The sequence below is a fragment of the Protopterus annectens genome, chromosome 17.part0 (genome assembly GCF_019279795.1).
Source record: "Protopterus annectens isolate FY-2018-M chromosome 17.part0, PAN1.0, whole genome shotgun sequence".
NCBI classification, from domain to species: Eukaryota; Metazoa; Chordata; order Ceratodontiformes; family Protopteridae; genus Protopterus; species Protopterus annectens.
The window spans coordinates 335,467,550-335,488,511 of NC_056751.1; the positions used below are offsets into that span (position 1 = coordinate 335,467,550).

Below are 20,962 nucleotides of genomic sequence, written 5' to 3' on the forward strand. Positions count from 1 at the left end.
AGTTGACTGCAGTGAGAACAGAATCCCTGCCTATCTATGTACACTGACTAAAGACCTCTGTATTTAAGGCAGGTGCCACAGCTCAAGTCTGACTTGGAGAGTGTCAGACAACCATTTATAGGAGATGACATCAGCAGTGTCTGGTGAGGAGAAAATGCTATTAGCAGTATCCCGCATGCTGGTGTGAAATGTTCCCTGTATGTCAAGCAAGTGCACAAACACACACACTTCCCAGTTGGCTGCAGTGAGAACAGAACCCCTACCTAAGTACACAGACTAGGGAATTCAGTACTTTACACAAGCACCATGGCACAATTCTGACTTTTACACATCTACAGGACAACTTGTAGTGGATGACATCAGCACTGGATGTTGGAGAGACGATCTTGGGAGGCCTGCATGAAATAGATGTGCAGTCATGTGCTAGTGTCAAAATATTGTCAATACTTTGTATTGGAGTGGTAACTGATACATACTTATGCTTCTCTGACTACATAGACACACACACACACACACACACACACACACACACACACACACACACACACACACACACACATACACACCTCCCAGTTGATTGTACTGAGAGCAGAATTCCATCCTGTCTGACTACAAAGAATAGAGAACTCAGTACTTTATGTAAGTGCCACAGCACAAGTCTGACTTTTACAAGGTTGCAGGGCAACTTATGGTGGATGACATCAGCACTAAATGTTGGACAGAAGATGTTCAGAGGCCTGCATGAAATGGATGTGTAGTTGTGTGCAAGTGTCAAAATATTGTCAGTCCATGGGATTGGAGTGGTAACAGTCAGATACACACTTAGACTCCTCTGACTAGACACACACACACACACACACACACACACACACACACACACACACACACACACACACACACACCTCCCTGTTGACTACAGTGAGAACAGAACTCTTACCTATCTAAGCACACAGACAAGAGAAGCCAGTACTTTATTTAAGCACCACAGCACAAGCTGACTTTTATAAAGCTGCAGGACAATTTATGGTGGATGACATCATCACTGGATGTTAAAGAGAAGATGTTGGGAGGCCTGCATGAAATGGATGTGTAGGCTTATGCAATTGTCAAAATATTGTCAATCCATGGGACTGGAGTGGTAACTGGTGGATACACACTTATGCTCCTCTGACTAGATAGAGGCACACACACACACATGTCCCAGTTGACTGCAGTGAAAACAGAACCCCTACCGAAGTACACAAACTAGAGAATTCAGTACTTTAAGCATGCACCACGGCACAGGTCTGACTTGTACAAGGCTGTAGTACAACTTATGGCAAATGACATTAGGACTGGATATTGGAGAGAAAATGTTGGTGAGTCAGCATGAAATGGATGTGTAGGCAAGTTCAGCTGTCAATATATTTCAAGTTCCTTCATAATTAGAATAGTGTTAGCCTGTCCTAGTTCTTGGTATGCTCAGACTAATTAGCTCCTGTTAGTCTATTTGCAACAAATAAAACTGACAGCCCGACAAGTGCAAATGACCTCTATCCCTAATTCATGTATCACTGCAGGGACTGCCTTACACCCCCTCTACAGCATATCACATCTTCAGTCTCTGAGTAACACAAAATATCATGCCAAATATATGGAAAATAGCCATTATTAACTCAATCCCAAAGCAATCTCACCCCACCAGAACTTCCCAGTATAAGCTAGTCTTTATCCTCCCTTGATAGGCACACTTATTAAAAATGATCTATGTTCAACTCGCCCAGTGTATCACTACCTGCATACTCCTCACCCTTAAACAACATGGGATCTAGTCCAGTCATAGCACACACACACACACAGGACTTTGGATCCTGACAAATGAAATACTATGAGACAGAGGCCAGCTCACTGTCTCCCTCTTTATGTACCTTACAGAAGCCTTCAGCTTTGTTGACCACAACATTCTCCTCCATCACCTACTATAAATAGGTATATGTTCTGATTCCTTAACTTGATTTTAAAAGTATCTCACAGAACTGCCACTTCTCCATCAAAATGCATGCCTTGATTTCTAAAAACAGTCAGACCTTAAAAAGGAGTACAACAAGGTTCCATACTTGCACCTCTAATATTTCCTTCTTTATAAATAAACTTCTTTGCTCTTTCTCATCTCTCCTTCCTTCACTGCACAGATGATAAGTTACTATTTTGCACAAACAGTTCAATTCCCACCTTTTAGACAGACCTGAAAGCAGATTTTCTAAATATAATCTACTGGATCTTCAACAAAAGCCTCCTTCTCAAGTCCAGTGAAGCCAAAACTATGATTTTTGGCACCAAAGGGAAACTTAAAACAAAAACACAAAAGTCTTTCCAAATCAATAACCAGAATAACACCCACACAGAAAACATTACCTATGTTATATACTTTGGCATTTGGCTTGACTTCTTTCTTAACATCTCCTTTTACCTTGACTACACAAAAAAGTTTAACTCTCTTACTTTGGCCAGTGCAGTCTATAACTTGAATTCAGCCTTGTCCTTATAGCATCAGCATAGAAAGATCTCCACACACTGTCAATCAAAGATCAATAAAATCTGTAATACCCAACCCCTTCAAATGAACACCATTGTAAAACACGAAAAATAGAAAAATGGTTCCATGTTCAACAAATGGTTGACCCTTTCTTAGGATCCCAACTATTAAAACTGTTAGTCAACCAGATCTCATCTCCTGTAGCAGTTAAACTAATTAGAAAACTTTCCTCTTACAGCCTCATATGCCATAACTCCTCATCCCCCATATTGCAGCCTCCCAAAACTAAATTCCATTGCACTGGAATACTGCACTGACTCTCTACAATAGGTCCAAAACTCGGGGAAACTATTCCTTCACAAATAAAAGACATTTCATCTTAGCAAAATTTAGTACTCAGCTAAAGGCCCAACTCTTTACATCTGCCAAATGTCATTGCCTCCCATCCGGCCATATCACCCAACCTAAGCTACATTACTCTCTCTTTTTCTCTCACTAATAACACTTTCACTGTCCATCATATGGCAGGTTCTATTCCACCAGGCTTCACTTCTCACTTACATAATCTTTTTCTCAATATAACTTCTCTGTCCAACTGCTTACAACCTCTGTCTAACATTCTTTAGTATGTTCAACTATCTTGTCATTCCTACTTAACCTCACCTGTCTTGATTTTTGTAAATAATGTATATTACAAATTGTCATAATGTATATTACAAATTTTCAATGCTCTAATTTTTGTTAGCCGATTAATAAGTATTAATAGTATTAATATACAGATGTAGTAAGTATTAACAGTATTAATGTGCACATGTAGCATTAGTGATAGTATTAATATACATATATAGTATGTATGTAGTATGTATTTTGAATTATACTCTTGCTATTTTTCATTAAATATAATTCTGATTTTATTTGTTATTTCCAGGCTGACACTGAAATTGGCAACTTGTGATCACTGCCCTACCCTAGTAAACAAATGTTAAATAAAATAAATAATAAAAATAGAAAAAAATCTGACAAGTAAATGCCAAAAGATGTCCCAGTACCGTTCCTGGAGGGGCAACAGTGGTCAGTTTCTAACTTTCTGATAAGACAGCTGCAACTCATGCTGTGTCAGTTCTGCCAACTATTATCACATGCAGGTCAGTTTTTTAAAGTGTTTAGCTTTAATGTGATGCCAGCATGAGGAATGATGTTGAAGGTTTTGGGCTGCCTAAAATACAGTGCATGTACTGAATTGCAATTGTCTACATCCCCCATAACCCTTTCAAAGAAGTTTACCAAATTCAATAGATGTTTTTCTCTTCTCAAAGCCAAACTGTCATGTCAAGTCTAATCCTATTCTTGATATCTTAGTTTATGAAGTCAGTTATAATACATTCTATGGCTCTCTAGATAAAATTTGTAAGGCTCATAGGTCTGCAGTGACCCAAGTTATTTGTAAAGCCACCCTTATGTAGGGGCATCACCACTGCAGTGTGCAACTCATCAGGGACAAAACTAATAGCTAAACAATTTAAGGAGTACATTTGCGAAGGCATGTTTAACATTATTATTTAATCATTCAGGTATTTTTTCAGGTTCCATCAAGGAAGTATTTTTGGTCTTGTTTAGCACTTTCAGTAAATAGTCTTTAAAGATTCTTGGGAAAGTGAGGGATTCAGATATTTCATTGCTTTGAACAGAAGTCTCAGGTAAAATTTATAGGGTCTATATGACATAGTCGAAGTTCCATAACTCCAAACACCTAATGGTCAAACCATTATGTTCAAAGTTACAGAACTTCGACTATGGGAAAAAAACGGACAAGAAAATAAATTTTAAGCACCCCCACACCCCCCGCTACTTAAATATACCAACTCCAAGATCGCACCACATTGAACAGAATGGAAATGATTTCTATTCAAATGCTCAAACTTTTACAAATTCAAATTTATGGTCTCGACCATATGTGGTTTAAACTTGCAAAAGTTCAACTACATGATAGGAACCCAAATTTATACTATGTTTGTAGGGTTATTGGCAATGTCTATTGGGTCAGAATATGCGGCATCATAGAGAAGGCAGGAATTGAATAATTCATGTAATGTTGCCTAGATTATAGGATAAATAATATACATGATGCATAATGTTTGCAAATGTGAACTTGTTAATATGGTTTTGATTAGTTATATATAAATATGTTTGCTATGTCACAGTGATAATTCAATAAAGGTGTTTTAATAAAAAAAATAGGAAGTCTCATTTTCAATACATTCAAAGCACTGCAGCAATGTTGTTTCTTAGTATTCTAATGTAGCTAAAGAAGGATTTATAATTATCTTTGGCCTCAGAGGCCAGCCAAGTTCATGGGCTCCAGTAGTGGACCTGATAGTGATGTTTTAATACTTTTGATATTATCCTTGAGGAGAGAGGATTTGGATCTACTAAATAATTTAAGGAGGTTTTTTTGTTGTTGTTTTTGTTGTATACTTTATATATGGTGGCGTTTTATTTGTGAATTTCCCATTATATAAGGTTCTGGTAGGGGCTGATAGCTCTATGCATTTTATTAAATTGGTGTAGAATCCTTAGCGAAGCTTACTTACAATCACATGTGATTTTTGATATGTTATCATAGAGTAGGTTGAGGAAGGCACATTTCTAGTCCTTAGGAGTTTGATGTATAACCTTTTAGGAGTTTAAAGGAGAAGATCACAAGCCTACAGTCAGATTTCACTGGGGAAGGTGTTACCAGATGAGTAGTATAAGAAACAGCCATATTTGTGAGAATCAGGTCATGAATGCTTCATTCTGATTTAATTCCCTCAATCTCAGTGTGCTAACAGTGTGATTCTGAGCAAGTTCTTTCACCAGAGACTGATCCTACTTCATTCCTGAAAAGAGGTACGTGTGCCTGCATAGTTTATCTGGTTAACTAATTAATAAATACAAATAAAAAAATATTTATTAGAAAAGTGCTAGTGGAAAATGCATATAAGCCATTAGAAAGCATATTCAAGAAATCATTACACAGGTTGCCACAAAGTTTGCAAAGAGTAGTTTTGCAATTATAAAACTATGACTTGATTGTGACTTATAAGGCAATAAAATAGGTACATACAGCAAATATGCCAAGTCATTAATATTTACCAGAAAGGCAATGAGAGTTGCTTGGAGAATAATTAAATTTAATTGGATAATTCCACAGGTGACAGAGGTATTAAAAATATTAAAAATGTTAAAGGTGTACAAAGAGTGATTTTAAGATACAAATACTTACATAAGTGGGCATAGTTGGCTTGAGTGAACAACTGCCAAGAGAAAAGTAATGCAACCATAATTTTCATTTCAAGAATAAATTATTTGCATACAAGGCATACTGTTCAAAGCAAATAAATTAATACTGCCATATTCATTAAGGAAAGAAATGGTGAGAGAAGTCTAATTTGAACACTGTCAAGCTTAATGAAAGATTTATAATATACTATTGTGTCCACTTATTTCTGTGTAAATAGAATTAGGGGTTCAGAACTGTATTTTGCATAATGTTTATCACAATAATAATCAAAGAAAATGAATGCTGGTTTCAGGAAGACCACAAAATAAGACTAGAACAGAATATCTAATATATGCTGGTTATTATTTGAAATAGTCGTAGATTTCTGGATTTTATACTATGTTACAATGCTGCTTTACTTTCCCCCAAAAAATTGGATTTTTCTTCAATTGTATGTATCCTAAATTTAGAAATAAAATATACCATATCTCTCAATAAATCTGATAAAGAATTCTGAACACTAAAAATAATGTTGGGGCAAATGCCAAAAAGCAGGGAAAATTTTTAAATGTTCCTTTAATTCACTTAAAAAAACAATAGAACAACAGTGCTGCATCAGCATACAGTTTCGTAACATTAAGAAATATGAATCTCTAATGGCAGGTGTTATTGACTGACTAATATTCTGTAATTTACCAGAAAACCAAAAGATTTATCAAGAGCACGGAAAATTTTTCTGACAAAATTAGGAACATTCTGCCCAAATAGAGACAGTAGAAAGGTATGTATAGCACATGTACTCACTTTATTATACTAAAAGCTTTTGTTTGGTCAGCTATTATCGCAAGCATACATCACTCCAGGGAATGCTATCTTCTTTGGTGGGGCACTTGTGGTCATTTAATTTCATGGGTTCATAGGTTCATACATTGTTACTAGACTAACAAACACTAGGGCCCTTACAAGCCGAACCACACTTCCCCAAACCATTTGATATCATGGAGAGGACAAGTTAGTAGCCAGGTAGCTAAGGATTTTTAGCAGGGGTGTTAGTTAGGGCAATACTTTTCATATTGACAACCTCTGTCCATAAGGGACATGGGAGTGAGATGGGGTAAATTTATGATTTCCCATCCAGTTGTCAATGTTTTGTTTGAATAGGGCCAGGGATGAACTCTGTTCTACATGGATGGGGAGCCTATTCCATAGTGCAAGTATCATTTGGGACAGATATCTGTCTCTCCATCATGTTCTGTTTATGTCACAAGTGAAGTTCAGATCCCTCGAGCTAGTGTTTCTGATGCTGTTTGTTTTATGCATGTGCAACATATCCATCATGGCTGGGTCTGAGTAAGCCCTATAAGCCAGGCAAAGATACCCTCTCATTTCATTTATGTCTCTGAAGGTGTGGTATTAGGTTTCATTGTGTGGCCAAAATGTTGTCTTACCTATAAATGATTATTTACAACACAACTTACGTAGTATATGCCTTGGCTTCATCCATGCTGAATACAAGCTTAGACCACACTGTTTGCTTTGGTGGTCTGTCATTTGACTTTTTTCTTCAACATTCTTAGAAACTGCTAGTCTGTTATCTGTTTCATATGAACTATTTAAATACATTAGACTATTTTCTATTTGCTTTTAAGATTCTATGTATTAAGTCTTGCTTGTTACAGATGTGGAACTTATTCAGAAATATGACAATGAAGTGTATAACTTGCAATAACTTTTCCATATTCAGAGACAACCCCACAACCATGCGTTTTCATAAAAATATGCACCACCATGGAGGGATGTCATTTTGTAATGCTAAATACTAATGAGCCATTGCATGACAGAAAGCATATTTAATTAGCCAAGTGCTGTCACATGGAACTTCCTGTGACTGGGCATTTATTCAGTCGAGCAATTCAGAGAATTGGTCAGTTGCATAAAGTAATAAGGCTGCTCACAGCCACTTATGTTAATGGACTTGACCAAAGGCTTGTGTTCCCGCATTGCAGCAGATAAAAGTGCCTATGAGTTTAACAGACTGGTAGTATTGGTGTGTGTGTGTGTGTGTGTGTGTGTGTGTGTGTGTGTGTGTGTGTGTGCGTGTGTGTGTGTGTGTACTTTGTGGGGAGCTGTCATGCTTCCATACATCCCTAGACTAATGAGCAAATTCTGTAATACTGGGTCAATGGGAACCACAGACACTAGGGGTAAAATTTTCATCTCATGTCTTAATAGCACTTAAACTTAACATGGATGAGGGAACCAATAAACAACACAGATGAGTCATTCATATTGTGCCTTAATGGCACTTAAACATAATATGGATGAGAGGAACCACTAGATACCAAGCATAACTCTTTCATCTCATGTTTTAATGGCAATTAAATTTAACATGTAGGGGGAACCACTAAATACCAGGGCTTACACTTTACAAAGACTTGGCTGGGGGGGGGGGACACTAGATGCCAGGGATTAGTCTTAACATCATGCCTTAACAGCACTTAACAAAGACGTGGGTTAAGGAGGAAACACTAGCTACAAAAAATAGCTTTCAGACAGTATGCCTTGAGTACTTATGAAAAAAAAAAAAAAAAAAAAGGTGATGTGGGTCGGAGGGACACTAGACACCATGGATACTCTAAATAGTATGCCTTAAAGGCACTAGAAAGGACAAATACTTTGTACCCTCTGACCTAGGATATTAGTTCTCTGTGCTACCAAGGATAACATGGAAATAACAGTGAAAACTTAAAAAACATAAATAAATTACAAAGGAGGGGAAGAAAAAGACTTTGAACACTAGACCTTTGAAGCAGGAAATAATAGCATTAACCCACTACTGTAACTCAGAAGCTAGAGTAGCATTTTTTTTATGATATAATGAGGACCCTGGGTATTATTCAAGGCCTGCAGCATTTCATATAGGCATACCTCCTAGCTTTGTAGGATAAGAAATCTAGACAAAGTCAAAATTAATTGTGGGAAGAAGACACGCAGTCAGGGTCTGATTTTAGTTATTTCTATTATAAACTTAAAATGTTCTTAGAATGACAGCTTTTTCATTAACCTGATTTTGCTGAAAGATATGAAGTCTAAAACTCTAATCTCTGGCATTAATGAATGAAGTGTAATTGTTCATGATTTATGAGGGCAGGGAAACATAAGAGGAGGCATTGGTGACATTCTGTCAACTCAGGGACAAGGAAGGTTTATAGAGTGTGTGTGTGTGTGTGTGTGTGTGTGTGTGTGTGTGTGTGTGTGTGTGTGTGTGTGTGTGCGCGTGTGTGCGCATGTGTGTGTGTGTGTGTGTGTGTGTGTGTATGTGTTTGTGTTGAGAGAATGAATAAGGGGGTGCCTGTGCTTGCCACCAGTGTTAATAATGCAGGAGTAGTTACTGCCAGTTCAAGGACATACACTCTAGCCAATAATGAAGTCTTTCCTCAGTACAGCTAATGTGTTTCTGAATCGCAAAATATTGTGGAAACAGACTCTTTTTACCCAAGCCCTTACTATGTGTGCTGGGGTTGTCTCTGAATCCCCAGGAATGTCTTTCTAAATTTGAAGCATTATAGTATGCTAGAAAGATAGCTATGTTGTGTAATTGTACTAAAAAACACTGAAGTTCATGTTTGAGGAAATAAATAAAATATGTTGCAATAAAAGCATTGTTAAAAGATGGGCGAGTGATAATACTTGTATTTAGGATGAGGTGGTAGTAGTTTGCAAGAAAATGTAAAGAGCTTGTCTGTGCAGTGAGTAACTTGGTGTCAGTTCTCCACTCACACAGACGGGTACCTTGCCCACAGCTTATTTGGTCTGTCCCTGCCACTGTGTACTTCATCCAACTTTCAATAATCTCGCGATGTCTGTTTCACCTTCTTTCATTTCCTTATGTACCTAAATACACCCTTTTTAATAACTAGCACTAATCTCTAATCAAGCTTTGCATTAGCCTTTCTGCATTTAATGACATATGCTTGATTGTTTATACTCTTGTTTACATCTCTCCTTTTACTTTCAGCTTTTAGAAAGTTGTCTTTGCTCTCACTGTCTTTTTGACTTCCCTGTCATAAAGAATCATCTCTTCTTCATCTTTTCTCTTCTCTTCTCTGTCTTTCTCTTCCTAGCTAACTGATTATAGCTTGAGCTTTACATTTCTTTGATCATGGAATTAGAATAAATAAGTGGGTATATGTACAGAAGGAACTTTTTCCCTTTCAAAAAAAATATTGTTTTATAAGGTTGAAGCATTAAACAGTTTGCTTTTTCCATCTGAAGCTTCGACCAGTTCAGAGTTAGCAAAACATAGTGGAACCCTTCGAAAAAAATATAACCTATAGAGGCAATATAAACATTTTACCATGGTAACCCTCTTCTTAAAAAACATAACATGAAATGTACCTCATCTTACAAATACAACTGGTCATAAAATATACACCTGTAAAGAATCACAGCATGGATGCAGTTCAGTCCTTTTCTTCTAAATGTCAGAGAGATGCACTATAGTTTTAAAGTACTTATATTGCCACTGTGTTTTTGTGATTGTCTGCCATATAATAGCAGTATGCCATGGATCAAAAACAATTATTACAGAACTTATGTATTGCAGCAACATTTACCCTTTCCAGCTACATCTACCTGCTCAAATGTTATCCTAGAGGGCAAACCAGATCAGTTGTAAATAAATCCAGCATTACTCATGGCCAGTTAATGGCATATTTTGTGCACACAGTAATAATTGAAAATGATTATGAATATACTCTTGTTTAGCTAAATTGATGTTCTCCCATGCTGAAAACAGTCATTAAAACCTGTAGTGATAGAAACAGTAAAAAGGTTGTGGGTTATATCCCTTCACCGGGTGCCTACCTTCATCTTGCATTAGTGACAGTGCATGCAGTATGACAGGTGGGACACAAATTCTAAAGTGCTACTCTCCAGGTAACACTAAAGGTCTCATCTTCCAGAAGTAAAAGCATTTTATGTGGAAGTCTGCAACCTTAATGCAGGAAACAGCAGCATTAATATGCTACTCTAACTGATAGGCTAGTGTAGCAAGGTTTTTTATGATATAATATGTATCTCAGGCATTATTGAAGACCTACAATAGATGGCACCTATCAAAAGACTTTATCAAAACAGTTACCCCAGTGTTCAAGACAAATTGCAGTCTTGCTCTCCTCAAAAAGTACAGTAGGTCCAGTGATATCTACAAAGCTGGCAAAATGAATTTAAAAAAAAATCACCAGTTTAAGGAAATTAGCTACTCATATGCTTTCATTCCTATAAAAAATTGCAAATTCACCTTCTCCCCACAAAGCTCATTAATTATATACACACTTCCTATCATCTTTTGTTGCTTCTTAATAGATATTTCATTTTCATTTGGCTTCATCAAAGAGCTATTGTTGTATTTGTTTACTAAGGGGTGAAACAAGCAGCCTTCAGGCAAGTCCTGCTGTCTAAGAAGGAGCCAACAGCTAAGGAAAATGCGAAACACAAAATAACCCTTGTACTAATGCTCTCTGCAGAACTACCCTGAAACTGATCAATGTCCAAGCAAAGGGTGTGGTTCAGAAATGGAGTTAATTTTATAAAGTCTGTTTTGGGATCATGCACAAAATAACTACAAAAACAAAAAGTCAGTTGACAGCTGCAGCAAACAATCCTGCCAGTGACTAACTCATATGTATTTCAACCCATAATTAGGTAGCTCCTCTGTAACTGCCCTACCCCCTTAGTATCCTCACCAATTTCCTTCTACCTGCATCACTCACTCTGTGGTTTCCCACTGGTTTATATGGTGTACCATTCTTTGGGCTAATCACCCTCTCTACCAAAACAAAAAAAAAAGTATCTCATTACCCATTATGAATTTACTTTTCTCAGTTGTCTATCCTACTTCTGCTTACATATGCTTATCTCTGTGTGATATCCCTCAACATGCCCTTAGCTATTTGGTAGTCATGCTATATAACTGCATCCATAGTCTTGTTCTCTTCTGGAATCTACAGTTCCATGCCTAAAGTTTATCCAAACAAGCTACGTCCACTACAGTATAGGCTACATCAGCTTCTCTCCTCTGCACTCCATTCATTAATTGTATAGTTATCCAAGTTTAGAATAATACATCATCTTTGAAACATGTCTGGCAAGTGTCCATAGTACCAACCGCATATTTGGATCTAATAGCAGCCTCTTCTGGCTAAGCAGATTGTCTGAACCACCTGATAAGATGTTAATGCCATGGGAAGCATGTTGGCTCAGTGGTTAATATATCTGTCTCACAGATCTGAGATCAAAGTTCACTTCTGACCTCTGGTCATTGTGCGATGTTTAATCATACTCCCAGCATCTGTATAGGTTTTCTTTTAGTACTCTGGTTTCCTCTTATATTGCAAACAATGCTGGAGGATCGGCTACACAAATATATATACTTTTCATTTCTTGGTTTGTGTCCTGGATTCTGGAAATAAAAACTCCAAGGATGAGTTAAATTATCTGGTTGACAAATTAATAAATTAAATTAAAGCAACTGTTTAACACAGATGGGAACTATGTCATAGAAAGCAAATATTTAAGTACCTGGAGTCACCTTCAGAGCTCTATGTAAACAATGCAAGCTCAGCAATATGGGGCAAATGTGAGCATTGTAGATGATATGTGTCAAAAGACTGTCTGAGGAGTTCTGTACCCCTCAGCAAGTAGAAAAGATGGTGCCAGGAAGTACAGTTAGAGGACACTGCAGCAGTCCACAGATAGCACCTGGAGGAACAAGGTGTTTATTTACGAATTTTCCTCAGATTAGAATGACATAAAGATTAAACAACTGCTTGTCACATAGTCTATAACTGTCAGAAATCTTCAAGGATCACACAATATTCCATGCTCTAAATGCACACTTCTGCTATTCTTGGTTTATATAATAAACAGGAAATATGCTTTGAGCTGTAGAAGGCCTAAATGTGAAATATATGTTCTCTTTCCTCAGTCTTGGCAGGACTGAACTTCAGTTGATTAGTTTTCATCCATACAAGGATAGTATCCAGATTGTTTTTACAAGTAATAAGAGCCGATACAAGATCCTGAGAGAATGAGAAGTGTAATTCAGTGTCATCTGCATATCAGCCATACCTTATATTCCTTATTTGAATGATTTTACCAGGAAGCAAGACGAATGACATGAGTAGCAGTGGGACGAAGAAAGAACCTATGGAATCACACACTGTAGAGAATAACTCAAATTAGAATTTACTGAAAGGATACAGAGTAACGCTTTTGGTATCTCATTTACTTATGATATTATGACTGTGTAATATGTAGATGTGAAAATTCTGATATTGAATGGGTAGATATCCATGACATAATATAAGACGCCAACACCAATCACCTCCTTTCGGCATGCTACTAGTGTATATGTATCTCATTTGATAGAATCTTTGCAGTGTGGGGAATTTCCATGAGCCCAAAAATTATGTTCTGAGGACAATGTATTTTATGAAGTGGATCAGGATATAGTTGATAGGTTATTGAAGAGGGGTTATTAAATGACAACCTTTAGCAAAACTATCAAAAAGACAGGAGATAAGAGTGAAGATGGGAATCATTCTGGGTTTATCAAGTAACAAAAGATGAAGCCCTGTTGCAGGTGCCAGTCGTGTATCTTGTTACACGTAATGCTCTATTTGTAGAGAGGGGTGTTAGGATTTTGAAAAATATTGGCACATCATACAAAATGATGACATTTTATGAGATATGGTTAACTGGATTAACAGTTTGAGTTTTTTTTGTAAAAAGTCTGTAATATTTGTAAACATATTGATTTTAGCCCCATACATATTATTAATGAACAGGAATTAAAAGCTACAGGAAACTATAATTGTTAACAAACAGCAGTAGTATACTGCCTAAAATGTCCTTGTGAGCCATATTATATAGATCAAACAAAACATCCACTGAGGGCTTGTATTTAAGAGCACTTAAGGGACATAATGAATGCTTCACAGGACCATCCTGTAGCTGTTCCCATAGTAAATACTATGCCTTATATTAAATTATTCAAGTTTTTTGCACATATAAGGTTAGAACTTCAGATTTGTATTATGTTTTTGATGTATTGTTACAAAAAGAGGCGTGCAGTATTTTTAAATTTGAAACTTTACATCCAAAGGGACTTAATGAATTGCTCATAAAATATGTAATTTGTTAATTGAGTGTTTTTATTTGCTGTTCTTACTCCATTTGGATGTGTGTAACAAATTAAATTGAATGTTAGTCTTTTTACAACCTTCAGGAGTATATGTTGCAGAGGGATTGGTTTTCTCTGTTTTATTATTTTATTCTAATAAATCTTATGTTTTAAGCTATATCCAAGCAACCATAGTGTTTTACATTTAATTTATGTTTTGTAGTTGGCCACTATTTTATGGAAGTGTGTAAAGATAAAGAATTAGAATGTGCACCTGAGACTTTATGCAAAACAAACAAGAGATAAATCTCTGAAGGGGGTGGCACTGCAAATGCATACATGCTGAATCAACATCCAGTGATTCATGATATTCTTTGCATCTAGGACGGAAACAGAATAAAAATATTAACCTCTTGCAACTAGGAGATCATTAATTTCCCTTACAAGGATAGTCTCAATGCAACTCTAAGTTAGGATTCAGTCAGTACAAACACAACAGTTTTTGTAACCTTACCAATACACGTAAGATTAGAGATGACAATTTTCTATCCTTTATGGATCCAAAGATTGGTTCCTGTGGCTTAGTAATGTTCACAGTCTTCAGACCATTTTTCACAATCTGGAAAAATACTAAACCCAATACATCTAAGCCCAGTAAAACAAAACTTGCTGGACCCTAATCCATTCAAAATGTACATGGGTTTAAGCTTGGCACCATATTCATGACTACAATAGTCAACTCACAGCAAAACTAGTCCAGGTACAGACATCCATCATCTTAGCAACAAATGCTGAGTCAAGGACCATTCTTTTGAGAGCAGGTAATGGAATGATATTTCACCTAAACTCTTCACATTGCTTTAAGGGAGTAAACCCACCAGCAATTCCCATACAGGGAGACTAACCCTTTGCACAAGTCCTACTTATGTAAACATAAGTAGGAATTATGTTACATAGAAATCCCATGTTACAAGCCTCTTAGAAACATGTCAGTGTTCAGGTGGATAGTTTCAGTAAAGCAATGAAAAGAGAAAATTTGGTCCTTTAGTTTAGAACAAATGTTCTTCCAATAAGCAAATGGCTCCTCTACACATGCTTGAGGAGAAATTGCTGAAGTGTAAGTAGCACATAGGAAAAAAAGACAAATGTCATAACACTGTAGGCTGTTTCCCAATGTCTAATTCTGTGCTTGCAATAATTCACTTCATAAGAAGGTTTCTTCCTTCCTCAAGTTGGTGTAACCATGTAGTTGGTATATATAAGTTCAAGATGGCTTGTGTCCCACATCTGGGAGTGCAGGGGATCTTGCCCCTGCAACGAACAACTAAAAACAAAACTTTTCACTCCTTTGATTTTGAGGATTATTTTTTATCCTTTTTGAATGTCAACTTTCAGAAAGTCGCCATTTCATAGTAGAACCTAAACAAATACTGCCAAAATGTCAAAGCACCATGAAGAAACCCTTAGACAGGTTCACAGCATAACCCATCTGATGCCACCTTGAAAGATTTCCAGCCTCTTCTAATTATCCTTATCCATAAAGAGGCAAACAGCAACCTCACACTCAAAAGTGATGAATCGAAGTAGAATAAGCTTTCTGGATTACTATAAAGGCTAAACTCTACGGCCTGCCCTGTTTTTCTAAACCACTACTGACTGATTCAGGTTGGCAGAAATCTTTCTGGGCAAGAACATTACATTCTTATAGGAAATTTCTGGTTAGTAAAAAGAATAATAATAGTGCATTCTACAGTCATCCTCAAAAATGTAATTTTATCTCAAAACGTATTCCAGCCTACATGCCACTTTACTAAGGCTGCAAAGCTGCTTAGCTTGTACAGTGGTCCACAAATTCTAGTTGAGGTGAGGCATTCACAACATGCAGCAAGCTAATTAGGAAACCATCACCAATGGCTTTATTATAGTCCAGTATCAACTGCTCAGGGTCACCTGCTCTGTATTACAAATGAAGCTGGTTATGTGCAACAGTCAGGTCACCATATATAATACTTTTAAATTCCTATACCAAATCAACAGCAGACAGGGAGATTGACCCAGTGGAAGCTTTACATTGCAGTGGATCAGTTAATAATCTGGTCAAATGATTGGTTCCACCATCAAGTCAAAGATGACCACACCTAGGCAGAGAATCTACTGAGTAGCAGAAGTAATAACAAAAATAAACCTAAATTCTTTCATAGTTGGGAGATTTTTTTTAGCTAGTGTCAAAGATTTGTCATTGATTCAAATGATGATTCTCCAAAGATTAACTGGGTCAGATGATTTAGTACTGTGCTAATGAGAACATATGTGAAATCTTAAGGAAAGCCTTAGTATTACTTGGTAGATAGTTTGTGTCTGCTCCCAGGACATAGTAATTGAGGTCGGTGACCATATTAGTAATCTGTTCAATATCCAGCAAGGATCTAACAAGGATCTCTCTCCCAACCAGTCTTGCTATATTCAGTGAAATGATGACTCAGGGAGGAACAACTAATGACAGACATGGGCCATTGTTATTGACCACCCAGGTGTACATTATAAATGCTAGGACAAAGTCTCACAAGTAGTAAGAAACTATGCCTAGTTATTTGTATATTTCTAAACAGTGTCTATATATAGCCAGAAGAGTACAAATTCTATATTGTTCCTTAGCTATTATACAAATGCAAAGCAAACCCCTATCATCATGATATGTCTTCCCAGGACAGTGTTGAGTAAATCACAGGCAGTCTACGGCTGTCCCTAACCTAAACCCCTCTAGATAGCTATTTGCTTGCAGTAATGAGCTAGAAAGAGTCTTTGAAGGCTCTACAGGACATGGATCAAGTAAAAATAACTTCTTATAAAATAGTCTAATTTTCCAGTACATTAATCTATACCTAAGTCAACATTAATACCTAGTAATGCTATGAAAAATTATTTAAAATGAAATGCCCTGTAGCACATAAAATAATAATATTACAGTACATCATAAAACATGGAAAGAAGTGTCACAGTGCTCACAAAATATTAAGTAATGAGTCAAACTGCCATTCAAAATGATCTGCCTAAAATGTTCAATAGTAATCAGCTAAAACTGTTAAACAAACGACAGAAATTTTTCTTTTGAGTTCTAAACATCAGAACATGTTAAAAAATGTTAAATCAAGCTTGAGAGGAGAATTTATTATATCTATTTCAAGAATACATAGAATGATGATGATCAGAAACTTGGGACCAGATACAGAAAACCCTAGCATGCAAGACTTTGTGTACCACAAATAAGTATAAAATGGTCTTTTTGATCAATAAACCTACTAATGCAAAGGGGCAAGATCATGCAAGACCCACAGCATGATCTTGCCTCATTGTTTACCAACTGCCTACCTTCTATACTTACATGCTAAAGAGCTACCCTAATTTTGTGTCATTCACCATGGCAGCACCTGTGCATTCCCTGCTGGTCCTGTCAGCTTATCCTATAAAAAAGCACAAAGGTATCCCCTGCAGTATGATGCTCAGCATACAGTGCTGAGGAATATAGTGGTGAAGAAAATAAAAAATAAATAAAGATACGTAGACAGACAGATATACCTCTGTTGCATGGAAGCTGGTTCCTTACTGTAAATGGAGTCCTACATGGGGGTAACCATTAGAAATATCAGAACCCACATGACTGAATCCTGTAATGCTGTGACTGAATGTCCAAAAAACAGACTTGCATATACTAAGTTCAAGATGAACATTTTTCGAATATTCCTTTTTCACTGAAGTATGGTGGTATTGGAGTTACTACATATAAAGTCAGCAGAGTAGGGGCTCATCCCCCACATCAGGGGTCAGGGGGCTTGCCCCCTTCAAAAAGGAAATTTAAAGGAGAAGAGTGGTGTACAATATTCACTCTTCTCCCGCAGTTTTCCCATGTCAGTACTTGGTGTTACAAAAGACAACATTTCAATAGGGAGTCCCCATATGGTAAAGGCAAATCTGCTACCATACTCTACCTTATCCCAATCCCACACTTTGATGTTAGTGAGCTTCCACGAGTGGGAGGTAGTACACCACCTGAGGCCCTCATTACCCCCAGTGCTAACCACACTGCATATTGAGTAGGTAGAAAACTACTGTACAGCATACCTTACAAGTAGCTACTGCAGTCACTTGGCATGGCATGCTGTGTACTGCCAGTTACTTTCCTCAGCAGTGCTATGTAATACTATCAGGCTACTCAAAACTACCTGCTATTATGCTAATACATGCCAGGTACTCCTGTACACCAGTCACAATAGAAGGAATGAGACTGAACACTCCAGGGACTATCATGATTCCTTGGCTGCATATCATACTTAGCATGCAAGATGCAATTGTGTATTTGTACCCTATAAATATATATATATATATATATATATATATATATATATATCCACACATATATATATAAATCTGTATATAAATATATATATAAATATATATATATATATATATATATATATATATATATATATATATATATATATATATATATATATATATATATATATATATATATATATATATATGAATACCAGGCTCAATCCCAATAATTTGTAGTATACTTGTAGTTTTAAATATTGTGTTGTATTAGCAGTTTCAACTAACAGCTTTAAATGCTACAACACACCTCACGTTGTCAAACAAATGGCAGCCTGAAACAAATTGCTGTTGGTTGATTAGAGGTGCAATTTGTTTCAGGCTGTCATTTGTTTGACAATGTGAGGTGTGTTGTAGCCCCACTTTTTCTTTGTGTGTGTGTGTGTGTGTGTGTGTGTGTGTGTGTGTGTGTGTGGTAGCATGGGGTGTATTAACAGTTTTTAAAGCTCCTAGCAGGTATATGATATCATTCTGTGGTAGCAACCATATGTGTAGAAGCACAAGGTTCTCTAATAAATACTCGTGTAACTGTTATAGTGAGGTGCTTACATATGAGCCTTGCTGTAACAAGATTTTTTCTCTTAGTTCTTAAGCAAAATCAATGCACTCCATATATTACAAAAAGATAGTGTTCCTCCTGTTTAAAAGCAGTGCCAGCAGTGACCAAACAGCTGCAAGTAAATATGTTCCCAATATAACAAGTAGAGCACAGACATACAGACAGCTAACCTCAGTCATCACAAGGGCCCAACCAGAAGATAAGGTGACTGGCCATTAATGAATAACATCAAGGCCAAGTAGTCAAACAGACAGCAATGAATGCAAGACATAAGAGACCATACAAATAATGAAGTTCTTGGAAAAGACATTCATTTGCCGGATAACTGGTCAGTCAGTGCTATTTAGCTACACAATATATATATATATATATATATATATATATATATATATATATATATATATGGGTTCCATACACTAGATCGAATTTTCACTATTTCAAAATAGTGCATGGAATGCTCAATGCAACGAAAGTGCACTTAATCGAAAGTGCACTTAAGTGAAGTTCAGTACAATGAACAGGTGTTGTACTGAACTTCTGTGCAGTACTCACGGACCTTAGGGTTAGGGCACAGGTCCCCTTTCCATGACCCATGCCCTAACCCTAAGGTCCGTGATGACTGCAGCAAAGTGAAGGACATAGCAATGTCCTCCACTATGGTGCAATAGTCACGAACCTTAGGGTTAGGACATGGGTTAGGGTAAGGGGATAGCTTTACTAACTATCCCCTTACCCTAACCCGTGCCCTAACCCTAAGGTCCATGAATATCGCACCATAGTGGAGGACATAGCTTGTTTTTTATGTCCTCCACTGTGCTGCGGTGTTGTCGGTGAAGTGCACTTACGCAAAAGTTCACTTTTGTTAAAGTGAACTTTCGCAGAAGTGAGGCTTCCTATTATAAGTTCGAAGTAGTGAACTTTCATTCTTGCAATAGGAATCCATATCTATATATATATATATATATATATATATATAAATGTGATGTGTTTACCCTTACATTTGTCGTTGAGATGTGGCTGAAAAGGGTCCAGAAAGGATCATGTTCACTTACCCAGTTAATAAACAAACAAATAGATAAGTAAATAATCACTAAACACATTTGGAATCAATATCCAATGTAGAAAAAATATATATAAAGGTCAATTATCAGATAGTCCTAATATCAGACCTTTGCAATACATATCAATATAAAATAAAGCAAGAGACATAAAGGAATTTTCAACTAGGTAGTAAATTAGTGGTATTAAGAATGGAAATAAGAGAAACCATACCGGTACAAAGAATATAGTGGAGTTGATTTTATCAGTGGCAGTCAGTCACCTGCTACCAGCATCCTCTGCCCTATCTTCAGGGGAAGGCCTCAGTAACTGACACCTGTAAAACCAAGAAATGTCAATATGTTCAAATACTATTTGAAGTTCTGGCATTTATTTGTCCTCTACAAAAAGTCATCACTGTTTTAAAGCTTTGTACCCCAAACTGTAAAAAACATGAATCCACTGGACAAAAAGTATAGATTCTACACCACAGCAAAGATTCAGAATTTCATAAATGCTGAAATAAAACACAGTGTGAGCTATGCTGTTCTCTTTGACTAAATATTCCAGTGTCAGGGTTATCATGCCCCATGTTAAGCTGTATGAATTTTAAAGGTATTTCAGTGTGCAGTGCTCAATACAGAGGGTTCACATTTTTGAGAACCAGGTACTTTGATATTTTGATAAACCATACTACATAAGCTCATTCTCCACAGATCATGTGCACTCTCCACTGCAGATAACAGTCATGCATAATGAAACAGAAATAAATTACTTTCATTCTGTTTAGGTTTGAGACAGTATAGTGGTTTCCCAACTGATCATGCAGTGATAAAGGTCACTTCTGTATTCCTTGACAATAAACACTATTAAACGCGGCCATCACAGACAATCTAAATCCAAGCCAACTCAGGACCACCAGACTAAGACTTCATCTTACCTGTATGGTTACCCCTTCTCTCTCTTTACCCATTTACACAGAACACGCCTTACCTGCGTGTTAGCATCCTG

General features: G+C 36.8%; 1 long non-coding RNA gene across 1 annotated transcript in view; it reads right to left on the minus strand.

Annotated features, from left to right (window-relative positions):
- The window catches only part of LOC122791797, a 158,606-nt gene extending 138,315 nt beyond the window's left edge, over positions 1-20,291 (minus strand). Inside the window, exon 1 of the long non-coding RNA XR_006363197.1 lies at positions 20,186-20,291. This is a non-coding gene — a long non-coding RNA (uncharacterized LOC122791797). The remainder of the gene's footprint in view (positions 1-20,185) is intronic.
- Between the last annotated feature and the right edge of the window lie 671 nt (positions 20,292-20,962).